The sequence below is a fragment of the Tiliqua scincoides genome, chromosome 5, assembly GCF_035046505.1.
Source record: "Tiliqua scincoides isolate rTilSci1 chromosome 5, rTilSci1.hap2, whole genome shotgun sequence".
NCBI lineage: Eukaryota > Metazoa > Chordata > Lepidosauria > Squamata > Scincidae > Tiliqua > Tiliqua scincoides.
This window is the reverse complement of record NC_089825.1, coordinates 126,005,079-126,015,444: the sequence shown is the minus strand read 5'-3', so window position 1 is coordinate 126,015,444 and position 10,366 is coordinate 126,005,079. Positions and strand designations below refer to the sequence as shown.

General features: G+C 51.8%; 1 pseudogene; it reads left to right on the top strand.

The window, feature by feature from the left end:
* The first annotated feature begins 1,571 nt into the window (after nucleotides 1–1,571).
* Nucleotides 1,572–9,969, top strand: LOC136653521 (olfactory receptor 13G1-like; annotated as a pseudogene).
* The last annotated feature ends 397 nt before the right edge of the window (nucleotides 9,970–10,366 follow it).

The following is a 10,366-nucleotide window of genomic DNA, read 5'->3' as shown; positions in this document are numbered from 1 at the left end:
TACAGAGTCAAAGGGCCATCCAGTGTGTGTGTGTGTGTGTGTGTGTGTGTTCATGCATTCACTGTGCCAAATACTTCCCCCTTCCCTGATCTTTGGACAAAAGTTCAAACTGAATTTAAAAATCAGAAAGTAAATTTCCAGGTCCAAAAAATGTTTGAGGTTTAGGGTGGAATTTGCTATCATTTTTGCTCTCAGATGCTCCTCATATTACCCCCCCCCCCCGAGAGAGAGAGAGAGAGAGAGAGCTCCTTCCTAGTATTGCAGCTTATTTCAGCATTGGAGATACTCTTAATATACATGGATCAGGATTCACACTTTGCCATACTGAGTACAACATAACAGAAATATATAAGCTCCAGAATGGTGGGCCCCAATGAAAACACTAGACAAATCTCAAGTGGTACAAAAGGAAAGGTACAAACTATGTGAGTTTCCCAGAGAGGAAACTTTGAACTAAACCCATACTTTGATAAAGACACAAACACTTCTGCTAACCAAAATTGGAGGGATGGATGGATGGATGGATTTTAAAACCTTTTACGCCCCAGCTTTGCAACCCAGCAGGAAACTCAAGGCAGATCAGTTCCCTGCAACACGCACTCTACTCCCAGCTGAATGAAGTCATTGTTCAAGCAACAAAAGACACCCATGAGATGTGTGCTTTGAAAGATGCAGGCTGTGTGGTGGAGCATCTCTCTGCCAGGGTACAAACATGGATAGTCTGGAAATGTGCTCATGTCTCAGTTCTCTGTTAATATTGCTGGTCGTGCGCCTATGCTTCTATGTTTGCAGTTTTCTTGTCTTTTTCAGTCTGTAAAGCACTTTCACACCACTCTAGCAGGAGACAGGCCAGTGCATGGATGTGACTGGCCTCCCTGTGCCGATGCAGGCTCCGGGGATGGGTGAATTTGCGCTGGTCAAGCTTGGCCAGCATAGGGGTTGAGGAGTGTGGGGAGGGCAAGGAAAAGGTGGGAGGGAGGCGTTCCAGGGTGGGTGGTGAGCGTTCCCAGGGGTAGGCAGGGAGTGGAAGGCAGGGGAAGGAACCAGCACTTGTGCCAGATCCTAACCCTGTTCCCAGGCAGCCCAGGTCAGTCCCAGTCTGCTCGGATTTGTGCCAAAAATTTCAGTGGCACAGATCCAAGTAGCCCATTGGGGCTGCAGTGGCTCGCCCCAGGATTAGGGGAGAATCCTCCCCTTGCATCGGGCTGAGCCACAAGCTGCCTGAACCTTATACTGGATACAGTGCAGGCCCGCCAGCCTGCCTGTTCCAGCGCAAGACAGGATTGGACTGAAAGAAGCTTAGACCCCAGGGAGTTGGGAAGAAGCAGCTCAAACCATAAGAAACCCAGCTTATAACCTATGCATACCCTCCTTTCCTATAATTCTTCTGACATTTGTTTTTAAAAAAATAAAAAACCTGAAGACAAAACACAATTTTTATCATGTGGTCCTTTCGCCCTCATTGAGAAATCTTGCTAAATGGGAGCTAGTGAATATTCTCAGCCAAATAATAACTGCAATCTCTATGACTCAGCTTTGGCCTCGGGGGTAGTGCTATCAGAAGCACCTCAATGAAGAACCGATCGGCTGTTTCGGAGTTCATCCTGGTTGGGCTAAGCAGTAACCCTGAATTGCAAGGGCTTATCTTCTGGCTGTTCACCACCATCAATGCAGTAGCTTTGACTTTCAACCTCCTTCTCATCGTCACCATAAGCACCTGCAGGAAACTCCACACCCCAATGTACTTCCTACTGGTCAACCTGTCTTTAGTGAATTTATTCTGCATATCCATTATGACTCCCAAAATGCTGCAGACGCAACTGGTCCACCACAAGGCTATCACTTTTCGGGGCTGCATCGCACAAGTCTACCTTTTCATCTGGGCTTTGGGGACAGAGATAGTCCTTCTCTCCTTTATGGCTTTCGATCGATATGCAGCCATCTGTCACCCTTAGAGGTACACGGTCATCATGAGAAAAGAGGTGTGTGTGGCTATACGTGTGGGAGTGTGGGTGAGTGGGATGGCCAATTCTGCCGTTCATACTGGTCTTGTTCTTCAACTCTCCTTCTGTGACTCCAACATTGTGAACCATTTACCCAGCACCCCCCAATAAAGACACAGGCAAGGGCATATGGTACAAAGGGCCACTTTATTAACTATTTAAATATACTTCAGATTGCAACAGGGCCTAACAAATAAGTCATGCGGGTTCTACATGGGGGAAATGGAGCTGCCCGTCTACTTCCCTCTATATTGATTTGGGCGACCACACCAGACTCTGGGCAGCGTCAGTACAAGCCTGCCGCCCCCTTCATTGTCACCCCGAAGGGGCAGGGTGGCAGGCTAGCTCAGGCCACCCGAGCGAACCCGCGGTGCGCCTTTACCACCAGGCCGAGGTTCATCCAGCCTGCGTCACCCAGCCGGGAATGCCAGCATGACCAAGCGTGGAGTCCACCCAGCCCTTGCCACCCTGCGGTGTACACCGATATGACCTTACCTACCCAAAACCCGCACGACACCTGCCTAAAGTGACCAAGAAGACCTATGGAAAACCCCCATTCCGCCCCTAACTCCACAGTCCGGGGTAGGCAAAAAACCACCAACCTATGTGCCAATTAGGCTGATGGCAAAAATTCCTACCCGGCCCCAGAAGGCGACCAGCTAGTCTCGGACTGCCAGAGGGTGGGCGGGTGGGTGACTGCTGCCTGGTCCCGACTGCGCGGGCTTCTCCGAGCAGCCTGCACGTGGCCCCAGACCAATTAGCCCCCAGCCAATCGGCTGCGAGGCTGGCCCGTCCTGTGTCTCGTGAGGGGGCAGGGTAAACGCCGGTGGCGCGCTAATACACGTGCCACCAGAATTACCCAGCACCCCCCAATAAAGACACAGGCAAGGGCATATGGTACAAAGGGCCACTTTATTAACTATTTAAATATACTTCAGATTGCAACAGGGCCTAACAAATAAGTCATGCGGGTTCTACATGGGGGAAACGGAGCTGCCCGTCTACTTCCCCCTATATTGATTTGGGCGACCACACCAGACTCTGGGCAGCGTCAGTACAAGCCTGCCGCCCCCTTCATTGTCACCCCGAAGGGGCAGGGTGGCAGGCTAGCTCAGGCCACCCGAGCGAACCCGCGGTGCGCCTTTACCACCAGGCCGAGGTTCATCCAGCCTGCGTCACCCAGCCGGGAATGCCAGCATGACCAAGCGTGGAGTCCACCCGGCCCTTGCCACCCTGCGGTGTACACCGATATGACCTTACCTACCCAAAACCCGCACGACACCTGCCACCCGGGGGGTCAGCCTAGCGCTTGGCCCCACCGCCCCACACGGAAAGAAATTTCCGCAGGCCCTGTTGCAAATCACGAAGAAAAACATCATTGCCAAACACCGAAAGGTGTACTCCATCGCTTCTGAACAATTGGGGCACATCATAGCTGATGCCTGGGTGAGAAATGACACCGCCTCCATGACGGAGCACCGCCCACCTCACATACGAATTTACTTTCTTCCTAGCCAGTTCAATCTTTTTAACATTAGAGGCATAACGCCAAACCCTGCGAGGCAAGAGGTCAGACCATAAGATGACCATCCCGCGAAAACACTGACTAATGTGGAGAATATCGCTGCAGGCCTGAAGCCTCAAGGACAGAGTCGTCCTCTGGCCCAGGTCGTTCTCCCCCAGATGAATAACAATGATGTGAGGCGGGGCATGGGCATGCACAAACTCATAAAAAGCGGGAAGAAGCTGATCCCACAGCATTCCCCGCCGTGCAACCCAATGCACAGTAGCCAATGAACCGAGCTGCAGCTGCGTGCCAAAGCTACTGGAGGCCGCCCTCTTCCTTGCCCAGAAAACGATGGAGTGGCCGCAGATAAGGACCCGAACTGCTCCCGCCCTGGAACCTGTGGACAGGAAAAAACAGGAATCACAATTCCAGAAACATGCATCACTTAACTATATAGCACCTGGCGAAGCCAGTGCAAGAGAGCGCCCAACCGCTGTCACGGGACAAACCCGGAAATATAGCATGCAACACAGGAACATGTGGCAGTGCCACTATAAACAACTGGCAATGCCAGAACAAAGAGCGCCCAACCGCTGTCACGGGCCATGCCCGGAAATTTCATGTGGTATCTGCATCACCCCTCGCCCCTACCACCAGGGCGAGGGGGAAATAGCGGAGCCCATCCCACTCAGCGCTCGTCAGGCTCTCTGACATAATATTTAAATGCCCAGGAGCGCCAACGGCCAATCCTCTGAATGTCCCGAGCTGGGAGGCCGATATCAGCTGCAGCCGATGCAGCCCCAATCCTGAAAGAGTGCAGGCCGTAATCTTCTGCCCGAAACCCAAGGTCCGCCACTGCCCTGCGAAAAAGGACCCTAAACTGAAAAAACGTAACAGGTGAGGCATCAACATGGCAGAACAAGGCACCCCGAACCGCAGGACGTGCAGCCAAGTAAGACCGAAGTGTCCTTACTGGGCACAAGGCTAGGTTCTGCGCCAGGCCCAGTCGCACTTTAAAACCCACCCCCCGCTGGTCAGTTTTCGAACGACAGAGAGTGATAATGACCACATCAGCCTTAATAAGTACATCCTGCAGCTGTAAGGCTCTCCCAGACTCGTCGCCCGCTGAAGCATATAAAACCTCACTGGGGCGGAAGGCACCAAAAAACATAATGATGCTGATGGTTCTAAACAACAAGGACTCATAAGGAGTCGAAGACAGCACCTCAAAACGATTAATCAACCTGACTAAAATCCCAGGGGTAATGGGCTTACGCCGGTCAGGCATAGGGGGACAGATCCTCTTCAAACCCTCGACCAACTTGCGTACCCTAAAGTCTGCAGTAGCATCAGCAAAACCTGAGGCCTTGGCACAAAATGCCAATGCCGCCAAGTACACTGATAAAGACCTACAAGCTACATTAATGCTATGCAGGTATAACAGGAACCGCATCAGGTGTTCCGGAGGAATAGGCCAGACTTGGGGTAAGGCCAGGGCTGCCCGAAAGGCCTCAAATTCCCTTGCCTTACTTTGATAGCTGTGACGGGTAGAAGGCGCGAGCGCAGACCAAATTACATGTTGCACTCTGCACAGCCAAGGGTCCAAAGCCAAAGGGGCATCGGATCGGGCTCCCACAGCGCCCCCGGTGCCAGCTGACGGAAACGCTCCACCTGAAAATGAGATAGGGCGTCGGCTATGCCGTTGTCAAGACCCGGGACATGCTTAGCCAAAAACAAGATGTTATTTTTAAGGCAGTGCAAAACGAACACCCTCACCAGCCTCATAACCCGTGGGGACCGGGACGTCTGCTGGTTAACGACAAACACCACTGCTTGGTTGTCGCACCAGAAACGCACGGTGGAGTTGGCAAATTCCTCTGTCCATAAATGAACTGCCACCACAAGGGGGAACAGCTCCAAAAAAGTCATGTCCGCTGTAACCCCCTCTGAAACCCATGCATCCGGCCAAGGGGCGGAACACCATCTCCCTCTAAAATAAACTCCAAACCCAAAACCACCCGCAGCATCAGAGTGAACTTGCAGCTCCGCCTCAAGTAAACACTCCTGCCGCCAAAAAGATACACCATTATAAAATTCCAAAAACTGTAACCAGGTTACCAAATCTGCCTTCATGTCCTGTGTGATCCGCAGGCGGTGGTGAGGCTTCTTGATACCCGCCATGCAATCACACAGCCTCCGCAAAAAGGCTCGACCAGGGGCAACTACCCTGCAGGCAAAATTCAAATGCCCCACCAGAACCTGCAAATGCCTCAAGGACAATTTCCGAGCCTGGAGGCCAGCACGAATTAACTGCTGCATCCTAACCAACTTATCACCAGGCAGTCTACTGCACTGCTGTACAGTGTCCAATTCAATACCCAAAAACGTAAGGGTAGTCGAGGGGCCCTCAGTCTTTTCATGGGCAAGGGGAACCCCCAACTCCTTGCACACAGCCACAAAGGTATGTAGCAGGTGCAGGCACTGATCAGATCCACCCGCGCCCACGAAAAGAAAATCATCAAGATAATGGACCACTGAGGCGAGTCGTGCCCTGCTCACCACTACCCACTCCAAAAAGGAGCTAAATTTCTCAAAAAGGGCACAGGAGATTGCGCATCCCATTGGCAGCGCTTTATCCAGGTATAGGGAACCGTTAAACTGAAAACCAAGCAAACAAAAATCATCGGGGTGGACGGGCAAGAGTCTGAATGCAGACTCAATATCCGCCTTGGCCATGAGGGCACCACGGCCACAGCCACGTACCACCCCGATAGCTTGGTCCAACGAAGTATAGTGCACTGAACAAAGGTGCGCAGGGATCCTATCATTAACTGAGTCCCCGTAAGGATAGGACAGATGGTGAATGAGACGGAAGGTCCCAGGGACCTTCTTGGGGACTACACCTAAAGGGGACACCTGAACCTTGTGAAACGGAGGAGACTTAAAGGGGCCGCCAAACGGCCGGCTCCCAATTCCTTATCTATCTTAGCTTGAACTATCCCCTCCATTCCCTTGACAGATGGGAGATTCCTGGTCCAGGTAGATCTGGAGGGAGGAGGCGCGGGAATCCGAAATCCTTTAGAAAAACCTTCCAATAATATCTGAGCATCTTGAAACTTCGGATACCCCTTCAAAAATGAAGCCAACGCCTCTACTCTAATCGGGGTGGGCCCCCTTTCCAGCTTGAGGGGGCTGACCGCCCCCTCTCTTGGCCTGCCCAGCTTGGGGCCTGGGACCCTTCCTAAAACCTGCCAACTTGGGGCACACGGACACTGAGTGCTGACCGTTGCACTGCCCACAGACATGTGCTAAAGTGCAGCCTGCCTTACTGCACCGCCCTGTGGAGTTAAACTCGTAGCAAGAGCGGGGGGGTTGAACCCAACGCACTCCTGACATCCCTGCCACTGGCCCGGTGGTGCTCCGAGCAATCAAATGCCCACTATCAGATCGGTCACCCAAATTGGACCGGGCCGGCAGGACAATTTGGACCCACAATTCCCACTGTGGAACCCGCCAGTCAAGGGCGGGGTCGTGCGAAGCACGTAAACGAAAATGTTCATCATATGCAAGCCAGGCCACGCCCGCATATTCGCGGAACGCCCTGTGGATAATATCCAGGTACTTAAAAAGCGCAGTTGCCCGTGCTGGCTGCATCTGAACAACAACTGCAGCATAAATAATGTATCCATTTAACCAGTTATTCCAATTCTTATCAATTTTCCGCCTTCGTGCCACTTGGGGATCAGGCGCTGGGTCACCCACCTTCAGGGTTGGCTCAGGTTCCTTATGCAATAAAGTAAAAACATCAACAAACTCGCCCCTCCAAATTTTCTCTTTAACTGCCAAGGCAAGGTGACCACCCAAAGGCAGGGCCACATCCCCATAAGCCACTCGCGGACGCTCACCTGACCCTTCTGTGGCTCCCTGAGAAAAAACCCCATATGGGACATTGGCATAAGGGGCGAGGCCATACGGGACACCAGAGACTGGGGAAACCCCCGTAAACGGCAGAGCGGCAGCCACGGTCTGCCCCACTTGGGATGCTGTCGCCCCTGAGGAGATCCCAGGTTGCTGCCATATTCCTGGTGAATATGGAAAGGGGGGGACTTGCGGCACCTGAGAATAACCCCAAGTCGGCCAATACGGCAACGGAGTCGCAGGTGCCAACACTGGGGAAGTTACACCTTCACGCTCATCCCATACACCAGCCCAGGCTGAGTTATCCATCTGCCCGCTCTCACCCGTTGAAGGCATGGGTACTGCCTGGCAAGATGCTCCTTGCGAATGCTGCTGCTCCTCAGGGTCTGATGCCTGCACCTGAACAACAGGAGGTCCAGGCGGAGCGTGCCGCTCAACTGGTTTCTCCAAAGCAGTTAACCTGGAAGAGAGGATTTCCATGAGCTTTGCACCACGCCCTTTTCTGGTAGACCTTCGACTGGGGGGGGGAGCACCTGATGTGCTACCACCATCTCCCAACCCAGCGTCACGCATTGCTTTCTCCTTCTCAAGAGTCTCCACCCGTGCAACCAGGGCCCGCAGCTCAGCTGTATCATTCTCCTCATCCGAGGAGGAAGCTGGTGCGGGATTGGGGGGGGGCGCTTTGGGGCCTTCCCCCCGGATTTCTTGTTTCTCTTAGGCATAGTGACGATTGAACTGTGGGGGGGAAGCAGTGATAACTAACCAATCAACCTTATAATACTTACCACTAAGCTACTCTAATTCTCCCACGCCCTTGATCTTATTTTTATTCAATTTTAATTTCAAAATTCTTTTTTTTTTGTTTGTTTGTTTTGTTATTAATTTATATTTTAACTACAACTTCCTTAATTATGGAATTTGTTTTTTTTTAATTAAAAAAAAATTTTATTACTATTATTATTTATTTTTATTAAAATAATTATTTATTTATTTATTTATTTAAATCTCACCTCTTTATTTATTTATCCAATCAACTTCTTGTTTTCTCCCCCCCCCCTTTTTTTTTATTTTTTTTTTTAAACTAGCATACAAATAACACAGCAAAACAGTTATCCAACTTGCGGTTTCCCATCCAATTTTGAACCACAGCTGACTCTGCTTAGCTTTGCTCAATGTTGAGTGTAAAACACCACTCAGCCACCAGGCCTTACAGGCATGCAAAGGAAGCAAAATCCTGGTAAAATGCCCTTTCCAGCTATGTGCTAGGGAGGAGGCTGGCAACCTCTGAAAGCCCCAAACACACGGAGGAAGGTGCGGAGAAAAGCTCCTGGTACCTCTGCCTGCAGGCTCAACAAGCAGCCGGGCAGGAGGCAGAGCAACCCCAAGGGCGGCAGGCACCAGCTGCAGCCAGGCACGCGCCCAAACAGCGCTCCCACGGGGCGCCTGCACACCAAGCAGGCGACCCGTTTCACACAGGCACCCCAAACGACCAGCAGGCTCAAACACGGACCTGTGCAGAGCCGCCAGGCGCCCAAGCGCTAGCCACCCAAACTAGCCTGGGGAGATGGGGGGGTCGGGCGCTGAGCGAGGGAGGTGGGGGGGAAGGTCCGGCGCTCAGCGGCTCCCGCTGAGCGCTCTCGCTGAGCGCAGGCAGCAGCCTCGAGGAGAGCAGCCAAGCACCAGCCCCAAGGCACACCAAGCCCACCGGAGGCATGGGCACACCAGCCGCACACACGCGGCCACAGAGGGGCGCAGCTGGACCGCCGCCCCCTCAAGGCAGCCCACCGCAACCCAGCCAAGAAGCCCAACCCAGGCGACACCACCAGCAACCGCTCGCTGCCCACAGGTAAGCCGAGAGGGCAGGCGGGCAGGCGGGCGCCTGCAGCCAAGTCTGCTGGGCTCGAGGCCCCAGCAACGTGGCCTGAGTCGGGGAGCAGCGTGCAAGAGGTCCTTCCCTGACTGCTGCCTGGTCCCGACTGCGCGGGCTTCTCCGAGCAGCCTGCACGTGGCCCCAGACCAATTAGCCCCCAGCCAATCGGCTGCGAGGCTGGCCCGTCCTGTGTCTCGTGAGAGGGCAGGGTAAACGCCGGTGGCGCGCTAATACACGTGCCACCAGAATTCTTTTGCAACCTGCCCCCTTTGCTCATGCTTTCTTGTTCAGAAACCAGTCTCAATGAAACCATGGTTTTTGTGTCTGATGTACTGATTGCAATAGGTAGCTGCGCACTAACACTGACATCCTATGGGTTTATTCTAAGAACCATTATCAGAATTCGTTCCACCAAAGGTAAGAAGAAAGCCTTCTCCACCTGTTCTTCCCACCTCCTCGTAGTCACCTTTTATTTTTCCACCATCATCTACACATTTACTAGGCCTGCTTCCATCTACTCTCTGGATGAAGACAAGATGATTTCTCTCCTATATTCAGTGGTACCCCCTGTGGTCAATCCAATCGTCTACTCTCTCAGAAACAGGGAGGTTAAAGAGGGTCTCAAGCAACTTGTCAGAAGAAATATGCTATTCCAAAGATTCTTATCTTAATTGTAGCTGCAACAACAAATAGAAGAATGGTATCCAAGGATTCACAGTAGTTTATTGTTGAACATGGTATGTAGTGTATACATTATTCAAATGGCAATGAGATAAATGCACTCAATGTATGAATATAGATTGTACGAGTATGAATTTATGGTTATAAAAAACTTCCATATACTGAGCCTATGCATTTTACTCCTACTCATAAAATTTGTATAAATTTAGGTTTCTATGGTACATTTGACCACACACGCTCTGACTACAATTCTCGTTCGTTTTCTACCCTAACCAGCTGAAAGTTTAAGCAGGGTTGGAAGTGAGAGGAATGTGGCATGAAGTGGGAGCAACCTAGAAGAAGAAATATGTGTCTCCAAAGCCTAAATGTGATTGTATCTACTACAGT